General features: G+C 38.7%; 1 pseudogene; it reads right to left on the bottom strand.

Moving 5' to 3' along the window:
* Positions 1-1,809: 1,809 nt before the first annotated feature.
* On the bottom strand, positions 1,810-2,451 carry LOC136388058 (large ribosomal subunit protein uL13 pseudogene; annotated as a pseudogene).
* Positions 2,452-16,308: the final 13,857 nt, after the last annotated feature.

Genomic DNA, 16,308 nt, shown 5'->3' with positions numbered 1-16,308 from the left:
AAGTACATGATTGTCTAGCCACTATGCTGTACACCTGAAACTAATACAAAATAATACTGAAGGTAAATTCTAATTGAGGATGTGGAGAAAGGGGAACCCTCCTGCACTGCTGGTCAGAATGCAGACTGGTGCAGCCACTGTGGAAAACAGTATGGAGATTCCTCAAAAAATTAAAAATGGAACTGCCTTTTGACCCAGCCATCCCACTTTTAGGAATGAATCCCAAGAACACCATATCACTAACTCAAAAAAAGAAATGCACCCCCATGTTTATGGCACCATTGTTCACAATAGCAAAGATCTGGAAACAGCCCAAGTGTCCATCAGTGGACAGTGGATTAAAAAGCTGTGGTACATATATACAATGGAATACTATGGGGCCATGAAAAAGAAGGAAACATTACCTTTTGTGACAACATGGATGGACCTGGAAACTATTATGTTAAGTGAAATAAGCCAGGCAGAGAGAGAAAAATATCATATGACCTCACTCATTTGAGGAATTCAAGGAACAATGTGAACTGAGGAATGAAATTAAACCTGAAGGGAAGGGATGAGGGGGGCAAGGCATATGTTGAGGGGAATATGGGGGAGGGGGGATGCAATCGGGGCAACACTAGAATCTATGTAAACACAATAAATTAAATAAAAAAATAACAAATTTTTTTCTTATTAAAAAAAAGAAAAATGAAAGTGAAAGTTCTTTACAAAAAGAAAAATAAAAAGACATAGTGTGCAGTACTGATAAGAAACTGGCTTGGAGTCACCCAGACTGGGGTTGTCGAGTTGTGACTTTGGGGAAGCCAATTAACTTCTTTGAGGACATGCAAGTGTTGCAGTATGATTGCCATGTAAGGGGTGGGTGAGGAGAATAGTGGTGCCAGGTGAGAGAAGAGGCAAACAAGAGACACATCATGGAGGGGTTCTATTCATGAAAGTTATATTTGGATAATTATCCTTCTGTATCTTAGCCTCCCCAGCCCCCCAATCTGGGGTATATAAAGACAAGGTGATCTAGAATAGAAGACTCAATTTGTGATCTCAGTTGTATCACCTTGGGCATGACAAGCTCTATGTCTTAGTTACTTTACTGTCATGGGAACCCTCTTGTGTACCCATTGCCTCAATCCTCTGGGGTTCTTCTATTTTCTGGCTATAGTTGTTGTAAACAGTTCTGTTCAAGCTTCTAGCAGCATTACTGTCAACAGCACCTCAGTCAAGTGTGTGCTGCTTGCTGTCCCAGTATGCACACAAGAGCCTGCTCAGCACCACAAACATGCAACCTGGATATATGAGAGAGTGGGTGCCCCATGGAGCATTTCTTGACCAAGGGAAAGGAAAGGATAACCTAAGAAAGGAGGGCAGGAGTGAGCACCACAGTGAGGATGATTTGATAGTATCCCCTTGTATTGAGTTTCTTTCTATCCTCCATCCAACACGTCTGTTGTCTGGCATCACTTCTCAAACCGCCTATACACAAGCCTTGGCTCAGGTTCTACTTTCTGGTGGAAGCCAGGTTAAGATATCATCTAAGTGGAGGTCATAATATAACACCTCTATGGGTTGTTAAATGAGGTCTGTATGCACATAAGATAATGAAGATTAAATAAGATATGTGTATAAATGTGCATGTGAAAGACATGGTTTTTAGTATTGAATAAGTACTCAAGAAATATTATGGATTATAAGGCTGGTGCTTTTGTTTCTGGGCTTACATCAATTCCAGTGTCTCTATCACACATCATATTTGTGAAATTATGGACTGAATTCTAATAGAATAATGAGAATTTTGTTTCTAGGCCATTTTATTTATTTGTTTGTTTTTGAAGAACCAGCAGTCAATTTTATTGGCTCAGCCAGGAGTCCATGAGTCTTGAGGACCTCTGCGTAGCTGTCAATTTTCTTCACATTGCTTTCAGGCTGTTTCCATAATCTCATGAACTTCTTTTCCTTCTCGTAATGGGTCTTGGTCTTCCCCTTTCCTTCCTTTTCCCCTGAGTAGCTGTGACTGCCTAGTACTTCCAGGCAACCTTACAAGTCACATGCCCTCTGAGGCAAACTTCTATGCAGGCTTCAGACACACAACCTCAAGGCCCATTGGAACTACCATTATTTCTTCCTTGTCATAGGGTGGTGGGATCCCCTTACACATACCTTGAGGTAGTCCCAGCTGGCCTGGCCTGGCTTGGTCTGGTGGGTCAGGTGCCTCCTCCACCACAGGATGCGGCTGGAGGCTGGGAAGTGATACAGGATGGGCTAGTGTTCATCTGCTTGCAGAAGAAAGCCAGGTACTTCAACTTGTTTCTGTAGAAATTGCCAGAAATGTGGATGCCCTCACAAGTGCACAACCATCACCTTCTGGCCCTGCAGTATCTGCTTGGTCAAGATGGCAACCAGGTGGTCTAGGAGGTGGCCTTGGCCATAGAGTACCAGGGCCTGCCACTCTGCCATCTTTAGCAGCCGTCTAAGAAAAAAAATTTTTTCAAGACCAGTTAGTATAGGGTAAAAAATTAATAAAAAAGCCTGACCAGGTGGTGGTGCAGTGGATAGAGCATCGACCTGGGACACTGAGGACCCAGATTCAAAACCTTGAGGTCACTGGCTTGAGTGCAGGCTTACCAGCTTGAGTGCAGAATCATAGACATGACCCCATAGTCTATGGCTTGAAGCCCAAGGTAGCTGGCTTGAGCAAGGGGTCATTAGCTCAGCTGGAGCCACCCATCCCCCATCAGGGCACATACAAGAAGCAATCAATGAACAACTAAAATGCTGCAACTAGCGTCAGCCTAGCATGCGGAGGACCCGGGTTCGATTCCCGGCCAGGGCACACAGGAGAAGCGCCCATTTGCTTCTCCACCCCTCCGCTGCGCCTTCCTCTCTGTCTCTCTCTTCTCCTCCTGCAGCCAAGGCTCAATTGGAGCAAAGATGGCCCGGGAGCTGGGGATGGCTCTGTGGCCTCTGCCCCAGGCGCTAGAATGGCTCTGGTCGCAACATGGTGACGCCCAGGATGGGCAGAGCATCACCCCATGGTGGGCGTGCCGGGTGGATCCCGGTCGGGCACATGCGGGAGTCTGTCTGACTGTCTCTCCCTGTTTCCAGCTTCAGAAAAATGCAAAAATAAATAAATAAATAAATAAATAAATAATAAATAAAATAAAATGCTGCAACTAGGAGTTGATGTTTCTCATTTTTTCCCTTCCTGTCTGTTTCTCTCTCTCTCTCTCTTTCTTTCTCACACACAAAACAGATTTTTTGGGGGATGCACTCCACCCATGACTGAAGAACTTTCAGTTTTACCCTTTTATTTTTTTCCAGCTTGTTCTTCATGTTTGCAGGGGCAGACTTTCATGTAGTTTTCACTACAGCAGTAGGCCGGCACATTTTCCCCCTCTGCTGCATATATATTTTTTTAAATAATTTTATTTTTTTAATGGGGCGACATCAATAAATCATGATACATATATTCAAAGATAACAAGGTTATCTTGTCTTTCAATTATGTTGCATACCCATCACCCAAAGTCAGATTGTCCTCTGTCACCTTCTATCTAGTTTTCTTTGTGCCCCTCCCCCTTTCCCTCTCCCTTTCCCCCCTCCCCCCGTAACCACCACACTCTTATCAATGTCTCTTAGTTTCACTTTTATGTCCCACCTACGTATGGAATAATGCAGTTTCTGGTTTTTTCTGAATTACTTATTTCACTTCGTATCATGTTATCAAGATCCCACCATTTTGCTGTAAATGATCTGATGTCATCATTTCTTATGGCTGAGTAGTATTCCATAGTGTATATGTGCCACATATTTGAAGACCGAGTTTTGTCCCCATTATACACGTGTGAACATTGAAGCCTAGGTACTTTCTCAACTTGTTGAAAATCATGCAACTAGTGAGTGGTTGAGTCTGAAGTTGGGCTGGGCCTGATTTCAGAACCCAAGTTTGAACTAATTTTTTAAAAATTACTATACTATGTTAGCTTAAATGGCTTTTCTCTTCAACATTTTTATTCCATTTATCATGATTCAGTAACAGTCACACCTATATGTCTAGAGTGTGTAGATTATTTTAATTCTTTTTTTTTTGTCAGAGTTAGAGACAACTTCACTAGATTGAAACCTCAAGACAAAGGAGCTCAGGGAAGAAATCTCATCAGAAAGACTGAGGAAGTTTTCAGGGAGTGCTATGTGTCAGAAACTTTTAATGAATCCAGTTGTGTTGTTTACCTAGTTAAGATCCTCTCAGATGTCAGGAGATAGATGTGTAGATGTCAGTTCAGAAAGTACAGCTCAGGTGTGATAACACAAATATGAGAAACTAGATAGAATCCTTCCATGCTAAGAGATAATGAAGGAGGCCAGAGATTAGTTGGAAGAAACACTGGTTACCAAGAGGGAATAGCAATTGTTTTTTGCTAAGTCAAATTTTATGAGACTGGGATTTGATTACCCATGGTTTAACAATTCAAGGGAAAGATAATTTTCTAAAATGCCCAAGGTATTTGAGTAATTCAGATAACTGTTTCTTGTATAAAAATAATTAATCAATAGAATTTGAAAGCATGCAAATTGTGATGGGCATAAAAGATATTTTGCAATGTGCAGGCATCATGGTGTAATATGTTGGAAGGATTAAAATATATACTGTTATTATAGGCACCATTTTATCCCTTGTCAGTATAGAACACTTGGTTTTGATTCTTGATTTTACTAACATTTCTTGAATACATACCATGTGTCAAACACTTTTATATTGGCTTTAAAAATTTTGATAATCATGTACACCATTAAGGTATATGTTATTATTTCACTTTATGGAAGAAGAAACTGATATTCAGAGAATTTCAGTGGTGCTCAAGGACACAGAGCTTGTAAGGTCCAAGTTTGGCTTGGTATTCAGGTCTGTTTGTATACCAATACTCCACAGTCTTTCCTCCATGCCAATCTGCCATTCAGGCATTTCTAAACTACAATTTCTGGGCTGAAGTGGGTTATGAAGACTTGGTTTGCAGTCTATAGTCTCGGTGGAGCAAAAAGAGCAATATCTTATTTTGAGTGAGGATGAAATAAGGAAGGTCAAGATCATTCATCAAGTTTGCCCACTGATTCATTGCTGAAAAAATCCTGTGGTGAGAAATGAACCAAAGTCTGTTAGAGCTAAAGGAAGCTTGAATTTGTTTGATTCAACCTTCTCATTTTACAGATGAGTACCCTGGAGTTCATAAGGGGAAGTGATTTGTCCAAGGTAGTTATGTGATGAATCCATATCAGAGCTCATTCACCAGAGTCCTAGCTCTCTGCAGCACAATCTGGGATTTGTTCTCTGGAACTACATGAGAAAAGACTAATTCTCCTTCCACATGACAGCCCTTTAAATATTTGGTGACAGTGCTCCTCTGCCCCCAAGTCTCCTCCTCTTCAGGCTAAGTAGCCTTTCATTGGTCAGACATTTCTATCACTGTAGTTTCCAGATTCTTCATTGTGTTCAATCTTTTCCAAAAGTATATCGTGTTGTCAGTTTCCCTTCCAAACTTTGGTATCCAGACAAATGCACCACCTTAAGTTATATCAGTAAAGGATTTAATTAAGGAGATTGAATATAAATTCTTGCAACTTGCACAATTAAGATTGAAGTTATAATTGTTGGTTTAAGGATTATGGAGACATGAATGCAGTAAATTTAGTTGAAGTGGAATGACTACTTTTCATACATTAAAGTTAAAAAATGTTGGATAAAATAGTACAAAAGAATTTTTGCACACATAGCTGAAGAGTAAACCAAGAACAGATAATATCCAGGCATGAAAACAAAGAGGAAGCTCAAAACCAGAGCATAAAGCTGAAAAGGCTTTTACAGTTACTGTAACATCACATAGGATTTAATGTGTGGGGCTGGGTTCTTTGATATTGGCATCAGGAGCATATTTAAGGTCTCAGATTTCAAGCTCATAGCTGAACTACCTGCCTAAAGGTAAGAGCCATGATGATATGTCCATTCCTGAAATAAGGACCAGATAAACCTGGCTTGCTTCTTCTGGAAGTTGGAAAAGAAGTTTGTAATCCATTTGTGGCTGTGTCTGGTAAACAAATCACCAATAAGAAATAACCCCAGATCTGTAGCACACACGGATACGGGATATGACTAAATAGTATTGACTTAATATGAATACTAAATCAAAAAGTTAATATAAGGTTAGTCTTGAACCAGTGAAGTTGACAGAGACTAACAGAGGCAAATGTAACACATCTCTTAGGGACACTTCTAAAATACCAAGACTTCTAAAGTGCTGTTGACGATGATCACACAATGGAATAAATTACCATGAGAGAAATTAGCAGGAAAACAAATATCAGCAGTTGAACTAAGTATTACCTCAAGAAATAGAATTAATAGAATAATCTACATGAGACATTAAAGTAAATGGATTTGAAGCAATCAGAGAGATAAAAGATCAAGATAAAAACTGAGGCACAACAAGATAATTTGAAAATCACAGGTTGATTTGAAAATGAATCAAAGTGTAATTAAAGTAAATAAAAAGATTATTAAACAAAGTACTCAACTGACAGGAAAGAAGCAATGATTTTGAAGATGATCTGGGAAAACATAGAGATAGAAAATTTAAGAAAGTGAGACATGGAATCCAGAAATTCTGATATAATAGAAGTAACAGGTGGAGATAATAGTATAGAGACAATATTGAAAGACATGACAGAGAATTTCCAGAGTTAAATATATAAATCTGTAAGCTGAAAGAGCACAACAGTTCTAATCAGGATAAGTGAATTCACTAATTCAGTAAATAATTAATGGGCACCAAATACTCTTGTAGATGCTGAACCAACTATTAGATAAAAACTTTTACCTCATGGAGTTTGCATTCTAGTTTAGGGTGGAGAGAAATGGACAATAAACACAATGGACAAGGGAAATAAAGCAGGGTGATAGGAGAATTATGCTTACCTTATGGTCCTCTGGTAACTGTACAGGCAGTCAGACTGTGCGATTTCTGCTTTGCTTTGAGGTAGAGATCTGAACTTGTTCATCTCTGCACAGCAGAAGGCATGATGTATCACGGTTCTTGATGTACCTAGATGGTCAATCAAAATCAGATAAATTTAATGAAATTAATTCTCCACCATTTTATCTCACCATCTTTTTGCTCTGGCCACTCTCCATCTTAATGATTTTTATGGCTGTATTCAACTGTTCTTGAAAAGAGGTAACTGGTCCTGGCCAGTAGATTCAGTGGGTAGAGCCTCGACCCAGCATATTGGTGTCCTAGGTTTGATTCCTGGTCAGGGTATACAAGAGAAACGACCGACTGCTTCTCTCCCACTCCCTCTTCCTTTTCTCTCCCTCTTCTCGTCACAGCCAATAGCTCAACTAGTTCTAGCACTGCAGCCTCAGGTGCTAAAAATAGCTTGGTTGATTTGAGCATTGATCCAAGCTGGGGGTTGCCCAGTGGATCCTAGTAGTGGTGCAAGCAGGAGTCTGTCTCACTATCTCCCCTCCTCCTACTTAAAAAATATAAAATAAAATAAGAAAAGAGGTAACCAAGAACTTTATTCTCTGTCTGTCTACAGCCATTCTTTTGGAGATATTATCCTCATTTTGTGCCTGTCTATTCATTTGTATTTTTACTGCTACTACTTAAGGTTAGACCTTATCATCTTTTTCATAACCTATTGAAACTGCCCCCTAATTGATCTTCCTTTCTCTAGTCTCCCCTATAATTCATTATCCACACTGACAGGATGATTTTTCTAAACTATGTTTGAGTATATCATATTCCTGATTAAAGTCCATCGGTGACCCCTAAAGCTTTCTTAAACTATGTAAGATACTATATAACTTGGGTCCTTCCTACCTTCCTAGCCTCCCTTTCCTCTTCACCTCTATTCCTAGCCCATGTGCTATTCATACCAAATGACTTACAGTCCCTTGATTGGTCTTATGTTTTCAACATGTTTCTGTGCTTATATTTATTCTGCTATATTTGTATGACAAGCATTTTTTCTTAATTCCTTTTCTGATTGCCAGTCAAATATGCATTCATCTTTATTTTTATTTTTTGGAAAGAGACAGAGAAAGACAAAGAGAGGAACAGATAGGGAAAGACAGACAGGAAGGGAGAGAGATGAGACACATCAATTCTTTGTTGTGGCACCTTAGTTGTTTATTGATTGCTTTCTCATGTGTTCCTTGATTGGGGAACTAAAGCAGAGTGAGTGATCCCTTGCTCAAGCCAGCGACCTTGGGCTTCAAGCCAGTGACCTTGTGCTCAGGCTGGTGACCCTGTGCTCAAGCCAGATGAGCCTACACTCAAGCTGGTGACCTTGGACTTTCAAACCTGGGTCCTCTATGTCCCAGTCCGATGTTCTATTTACTGCACCACCACCTGGTCAGGCATGAGATTCAATTAAAATTTTACCTCCTCTTTGGGGCTTCTCCTGACCCCCATCTGGTAGTAGAATTTTTAAAAAGTTTATTTGATCTGGGCCCTGGCTGGTGGTAGAGCACTGGCCTGGTGTGTGGATATACCAGGTTTGATTCCCAGTCAGGGCACACAGGAGAAGCACCCATCTGCTTCTCCATCCCTCCCCCTCTCGCATCTCTCTCTCTCTCTCTCTCTCTCTCTTCATCCCTTCTGCAGCCATGGCTCAATTAGAGCAAGTTGACCCCAGATGCTGAGGATGGCTCTGTGGTCTCTGCTTCAGGTGCTAAAAAGTGGCTCTAGTTGTAACACAGCAAGGGCCCCAGATGGTCATAGCATCACCCACTAGTGGGCTTGACAGTGGATCCTGGTTGCATCACATTCGGGAGTCTGTCTCTTGTCTCTGCCTCCCCTCCTCTCACTAAAAAAAAAAAAAAAAAAAAAAAAAAAAAAGAAAGAAAGAAGAAAGAAAAAAAAGTTTATTTGATTTGAGAGAGAGAGATTTATTGTTCCACTTATTTATGCATTCATTGGTTGATTCTTATATGTCCCCTGTTGGGGGATTGGACCCACAACTTTGGCATGTTGGGATGATGTTCTGGCCAGGGCTTGTAGTAGAATTAATCCTCCATTCTTTGTGGGGAATTTTCATCATAATGCCTGACGCTTGCTTTGAATTTTTTTGAGCCTATTTGCCTCCTCTGCTAATTTTGAACATAGGTGCTATTTCTTATTTTTTCTCTATTCCTATTCCAAACATCTGACACAGCTCTCATACCCAGTAAATGCTTTCTGAAAGGGAAAAAATGCATATAGGAATGATGGTTGGTACAAAGAAGATGTCAGCTTTGCAACATAAAATTGACTATCTAGCTTTGTTTAATCCTGGAAGCCTGGTTTGCTACTTTTTGCCACAGAAAGCTAATCTGAATGTGTGAATTTTTTTTGAGACACAATTCAGGTCCTGTAACTATGGTGTTGTTCTTTCTTCTGACTTAATGGGAAGCCTCCAGCTACTTGGAGACCTTGAAAGTTCCCCTCACAGGTAAAGAATGACCACATTTACTTAAACCACAAAAGCAATTAACTCTCCAGCAGTGTGGAAAACAGCTTTTGATCTGTATTTATTGATGCATAGATTTCACAGAGCTGTGATATTTGAAGATAAATGGCTGTGTCCATAATTAAGATGGCTGAGGTATTGACAAGTATGATATGATGATAGAAGACCCAGGGAAAAGGCAAGGGAATGAGATTGGCCAGGATGATACAGTCTTTGTGACCTTGGTGCCCTCTTTCTCTTTATTGATTTCCCAATTAAATATAACTTTTCATTCAGTCAGTTTCCATATACTGCAAGATATTGATATCCTGCTGTAAGAAGTAAAGATGACCTACAGATGAAAGTGTAGGAAGGATGATCTCACTTTATTATTTTATTCAGAATAACACAGTGGTGAAGAGGAGGTTCTCCACTAGTGATCTTTTCTATGAAGACTGTTTTATTATCTAATAAAACTCATAGAGTAGGCAGTAGTCACAATTGGCAAGGGTCTTGATTTTGTACTGGGTTTGAGTTCTGACTCTACCACATTTAAACACTTTATATCATTTAATCTTTGCAAAAACTTTGTAAGGTATTATGACCACCATTTTAGAGATGAAGAAAATGAGTTTTAGAAAATTTAATTGAATTTTCTAAACTCACGCAGTAAATCATGGAGTCATTTGGGGTCAAATACTGTTTCCAGAGAAATAAAGATACATATACTTCTTTGTTTTGAGAATCAGTCTGACTAGCTATAGTAATAATTAGGGATCATGATGACTCCCCATCTTCCACTGGTTTAGGTCCAAGATTACTGGCATGTATGTATGTAAGGTCTTCCGTGTTCTGGCTTCCATTTACTTCTCTGGATTCTCATACATTGTGATCAAGAAAAAATGAACTGCTTTTAATTTCTAGTGCACATGGCTCTTTTCTTGCCTTTGCGTTTACTTATGACATTTTCTCTGTCTAGAATGCCCATTCCCACACTCCTCTTCACTAACTCCTCCTCATTACGCCTCACTACCCCTACTTACGGTTTAGTACTCAGTACTCAGCCAATGTACTCAAATAAAATACTTAATTAAATAAAAACAGTATTCTTGAATTACTCTATTTAGGTAGCTTTTCTTCAACTCCCCAAGTTGATTAGGGACCTCTATATACACAACTATAATATTCTGCATATATGAATACTGCATTCGTCACATTGTATTATAATTATTTCTTTGTCCTTTGTGTTCCCAACTAATCTGTGAACTCTGAAAAAAGAATCATGTCTTTGTAACTGAGAATTTAGTAGAGTGTCTGACTACTTCATAGATATCAGCATATTCGTGCTGAATAAAAGTGTATTACTCATGGCCTCTAGAGAATAAATATGATATATATATGTACATATAATTTATACATAAATATATAAAAATATAAGAATTGGTTCACAAAATTATGGATGCCAAGAAGTCCCATAGTCTGCCCCTTGCAAGCTGGAGAATCAGGAAATCCAGTGGTATATTATAATTCAGTTAGAGTCCAGAAACTTAAGAATCTGAAGCTTTGAAACTGAAGGGGAGGAAAAGATGGATGTCCCAGCTTCAGAAGAGAGACAGGATTCACTTTTCCTTCATCTTTTTTTCCATTTGGGAACAGATTGGATAATACCCACCCACATTGGTGAGGGCTGGCCTATTTATTAGTCTACTGAATCAACTGCTAATCTCTTCTAAAAACATCCAGGCAGAAACACCCAGAAATAATGTTTTATCAACTATCTGGCTATCCCTTAACCCAGCCAAATTGATATGCAATGTTAACAAAAGATATTGAGACATATCCATTTATGAATCCATTTCGAGTGGTTCAATTAGTGGGGTTAATAGATTTACCTGCCGCAAAGTCAGGGCCTCAGAAGGCCAGGCTCTGTACTGCTCTGTCAGAGTCAGGATACAAATATTGACAATATTCAGCTTCTAGGCTGTGCACCTCTTGGGTGTGAGATGATGAGTGCCAAGTATAGTGATGTGATAAAAGCTTCCCTACTAAGCACAGTGGAGTTTAGACTTAGTTTTGTTGTCCTCACATTCTATATGTTGTGCTTGGAATAAGACTTGGTAATAATGGACATGGCTGTTGTGTGTTGGCCTCTTCTTCAACACCTGCATGTGCACTCAGGCATTATGACTGACCATACTATAAACGTTCTCTCTTTAGGGGTAGTTCTATCTCATGAGGTCCCTTGAGCCCTCAAGAAAATAAATTCCTAGATACCTAACCCTGGACAACTCCTATGGCTTGGGGCTTGGATTCAAATTCTTCACTCATAAATCTGCTGTGAAGCTACAACCTGGATATAACCAGAAAAATAGAGACAATAAATATCATAATGACCATAGGCTCTGGCGGCTATATCCCATCCTATAAAATTGGTCCCTTCTCTAACTGATGTGAGCCTGAATCAAACTTACATTTTCCAAGGCCCTTTAAACAGTAATAATGGCTTACTGCATTCTTTTTTGGGGATCACATTAAGGTCTAACATGTCTCATGACCAACTTTTGGGTTATGGCAGAAGAAAAGGGGAATGATGGAAGAGGCTTTCTATAAGTTTCCAAGGTTTGAGCAGCTCCATCTAGATAAAACCAAAACAAAAAAAAATTCTGGTTATAGGTATAATTCCTTATGCACTTTAGGGAGATAGATATGTCAACCTAATAGTGAAGAGAAAACAGAACCATTCAGGAAATTGAGATACACAGTATTTTTGAGCAAGTCAGCTGTTCTCATTTTCTTTTGGGCATCTACAGGGGTCATGCCATCATAGGGGAATTTTAGAGCTCTGAGAACTCGCTCAATGTACTGGCTTTAATCAGACTGCAGCCATTTCCCTTCCTCTTACCTGTCATTGGTTGGAGTTTGGTCAGATGCTGTTCTATCAGCATATAAGTCATAACACAGGTTTTTATGCATGGTCTGAACATATAGGTGATGGATGGTCCCCATGGTGCTTAAGAAGATTGCCTTATGACTTTGCCATCAGGAAACTGACCTTCACAAACTGGAGGCATCACCTTTACAAGGGAAGCTTGAGTGCCTTCTTTGAAAAAGCTTCTTTTTTTTTTTTTTTTTTTTTTTTGTGAGTAACATACTGTGTCATAGTGTATAACAATTGGGAAGAACTGAAAGCTGTAGAACCTGGGAGGCAAAAAAGGGCTGTCTACCTAAGGAATAACAAGAACTGATTTTATTCTCTGCCGTGCAGTGATGAAAAAGCATCTTGTAAAAGCTTTTAGTTGGTTTTCTTTTCTCCAAATCATGTTCAGGAACACGTCTAATGCATTTTGTGCTTTTGAGAGGAACAAGGAGAACCATTTAAAGAATTGCTTTCATTTAAAAAGATTTTATCTTACTAAAGTTGGAGACATGGGCTTCTTAGGTAGTATACAAGTCAACACTGTACTAAAGGAACATAGAAGAGTTAGTATGAACTCTGCTTGGGAGAGTCTGGGAAGGTTTCTCATAGGGGGTCACTTTTCCTTAAAGGATGTATAAATGTTTTCTGGGTGAAAAGGAGAAAGGACATCTCAAACAAGGGGAAGATCATGTGCAAAGGCACATAAACATTCCCAGTATCTTGCTATAATTTTTTTTTTATTTTGTAAACACTCAGACTGCTTTTTCTTTTGGACTCAGTATAAGAAATGTTGCTTAGGTTTCCATAGTAACCAAAAGTTCTTTATTAGTAATAATGTATCTAAAATAATTAACAGTAAATTTTCAACTATAGTCTTTCATTCAACAAATGTTTATTGAGCACCTGTTCTAGCTGTACAACAGCCAGGTGACACAGCAATAAATAAAACTGACAAAAATCCCTTCCCTCATTGTGCTTAAGGGCTTCTGAATGCTATTTATAACATTTCTGAGAGTTTTGATCTGAGGATGCTGGAAAAACAGCTCCCTTTTCAATTTCTGTGTGTGTGTGTAAGTGAAAATGTATGGATACCTCTGTGCTGTTGTAGCTGGAGTAACTGTATGTCAGGGATGGGAAATATAGGTTCATGTGCTCCTTTCTCAGACACAGCTCATTAACTATGACTTTGTTTCATATTAAATCTGGATCCAGCCCCAGAATCCTTTTCAATAAAGTATTCCAAGTATCTACTTCCAGCTAATCAGAGCTGACCTGTAAAATGAAAGCTCTAGTTACTCTGAGTAGTTTTAAATTCAGTATAAAAAAAAAAAAAAGTTCAGCAGGCTCTGCTCTGGGTGCAGGAATCAGTCCATACTGGCTAATGATAATAGTGATAAATGTTTAGTCTTCTATGTAGTTCAGTTCAATGTACAAATTTTTTGAGCACATATTATGTTCTGGCATAAGTTATGGTCCTTGCTGTCAATGAGCTTAAAGTGCAGTGATGGCGGGTGGTGGGGGTAGCTATGTCAGCCCGTCCTTGTGGTGTGGTGTTAATAAGTATAGTAGAGATTAGGATAAAACATGCAGGGAAATCGAAGAGGGGATGACCCCCTCTAGTGGAGGGATGGGAAAAGGGCAATACTCAGAAGACATGATACTCCAGTTAATATTATATAAGATAATTAGGAATCTATCAGATGAGTGAATAGGTGGAATAAGAGAATTCTAGACAGAGGCAAAGGCATGAATGTATAAAATTATATAATATATCATTACATAAATTACCTGCATTGTAGAATCCTAGGTTTCTGCTAGATACCTTGTCCTTAAGAGAAGAAATACATATTAACTTCTGCATGACATCTAGATCAATTTAGATGTTCAATAAATCTTTGTAGAAAGAATAAAAGTTATCTAGTCTTTTCCTATCTCCTCAGAGTCACCTGTTTTATTAATTAATCTGTCTATTGAAGTTTTCTAAGTGTTTTAAATTTAGTTGAATTAAGAAATACATTTGATTCAGTTCAATTAATCAGAGTGAAACACACATTCCATGTAAAAACTCTCCCGGAGAGGACCAGAGAAAGGTCCAGGAGGAGAAGTCCTTTGAAATAGGCCTCCTTGGATCATCTACAACTAAAATGGCTCTGCAATTTATTGTCCAAACCTGTATTTTCTTAAGGTAAAATTATGTGCTATTAATAATTGCACTGTGATAATAGTTATAAACTGAAATGGTCTCAGGTGAAGAGGAATGGATTAATCATTCTATCTAAAACTAATTGGCTTTGGAATCAGTTTTGGATTTAAATTTCTACCCTACTCTTATTAGCTACATGGCTTTCAATAAATTACAGTAATCCCTCCTAATCCATGATTTCACTTTCCACTGTTTCAGTTACCATGGTCAACCAGGATCTGAAAATATTAAATGAAAAATGCTAAAAAAAAATTGTAACTTTTAAATTGCATGCCATTCTGAGTAGCGTGATGAAATCTCGTGCCTTCTGGCTCTGTTCCTTCTTCAAAGTGAATCATCTCTTTGACTTGTGTATCCACTTGCAACTGTTAGTCACTTCATGGCTGTCTCGGTTATTAGGCTGACTGTTGTGGTATCACTGTATTTGTGTTTAAATAACACTTATTTTACTTAATAATACCACATTCACATACTTTTATTACTGTATATTATAATTATTCTATGTTATTATTAGTTATTGTTCATCTCTTATTGTGCCTAATTTATAAATTAAACTTTATCATAGGTATGGATGTAAAGGAAAAATGTAGTATATAATAGGTACTATCTATGGTTTCAGGCATGTACTGAGGGTCTTAGAATGTATCCCCCATGGATAAGGAGGGACTACTATATTTGGTCTCTCTGAGCCTTAATTTCCTCCACTGTAAAACTGTACATACTTGTTAGTACAGCTGTGAAGATCAAATGAGGCAATGTATTACTTAGCTCAGGGTCTGTGGTAGGCAGCCTCTAAATGGCCCCCTATAAATACCTGTATTTGCCTATATAATCCTCTTCTCTTGAGTGTGGACTGGACCTAGTGACTTGGTTTTAGTGAACAGAATGTGGCAGATAGGTTGTCACTGTTAAGATTAGGTTATAAAAACACTTTGACTTCCATTTTGCTGTCTCTCAGTTTTTATTCTCGGAAAAGCAAGCTGCCATGCTGTGCATAGCTCATGGAGTGACCCACCGAGCAAAGCACTGATGTTTTTGGATAACAGGAGTGAGGACCCACGGAATGTCCAATAGCCACGTAAGTGAGCTTGGAAGGAATCATGACCTGAGAGGTGTGGGCAAATGACTTTAAAGAAGTGGTCAATAAATTGATTCTGGATAGCATTGAAAAGGATAAAGAAAAAGCCTGAGAGTCTATCTATATGCTCCATGATGTCTTTGTTAGAAAAGTCAAAATGCTGAAGAAGCACAAGTTTGAACCTGAAAAACCCACGGAGCTTCATGTTGAAGGCAGCAGTTCTGGAAAAGCTACTGAGGAAGAGACAGGTGCTCATGTTGAGTGAGCTGATGGATATGAGCCTCCAGTCCAAGAATCTGTTTAAAATTCAGACATTTAATGGTGACAAGTGAAAAATACTATTTGTGAAAAAAGATGGGTACAGGAATTTAACAGTCACTTCCACCAAGAAGACATACAAATGACAAACCTTTTTCTTGGTAATGTTGGCAACCTTTCATAACTAGCTTTGCTGTATTGCTATGCTAAAAAACCTTATTTTACAGGGAAGAGATAAAAAATTATGAAATTGGGTAAAAAGAACAGAAAGCTCCATATTCCCACTTTATTCATTTACTCATGTAACAAACATTTATTTTGCTTGGCAGTGTATCTATAATATTATATAGAATATCTGATTTCTGTCCTTAGAAGG

The sequence above is a fragment of the Saccopteryx leptura genome, chromosome 1 (assembly GCF_036850995.1).
Source record: "Saccopteryx leptura isolate mSacLep1 chromosome 1, mSacLep1_pri_phased_curated, whole genome shotgun sequence".
In the NCBI taxonomy this organism is placed as follows: domain Eukaryota; kingdom Metazoa; phylum Chordata; class Mammalia; order Chiroptera; family Emballonuridae; genus Saccopteryx; species Saccopteryx leptura.
The sequence above is the reverse complement of the archived record's forward strand: the minus strand, read 5'-3'. Positions and strand labels throughout refer to the sequence as shown.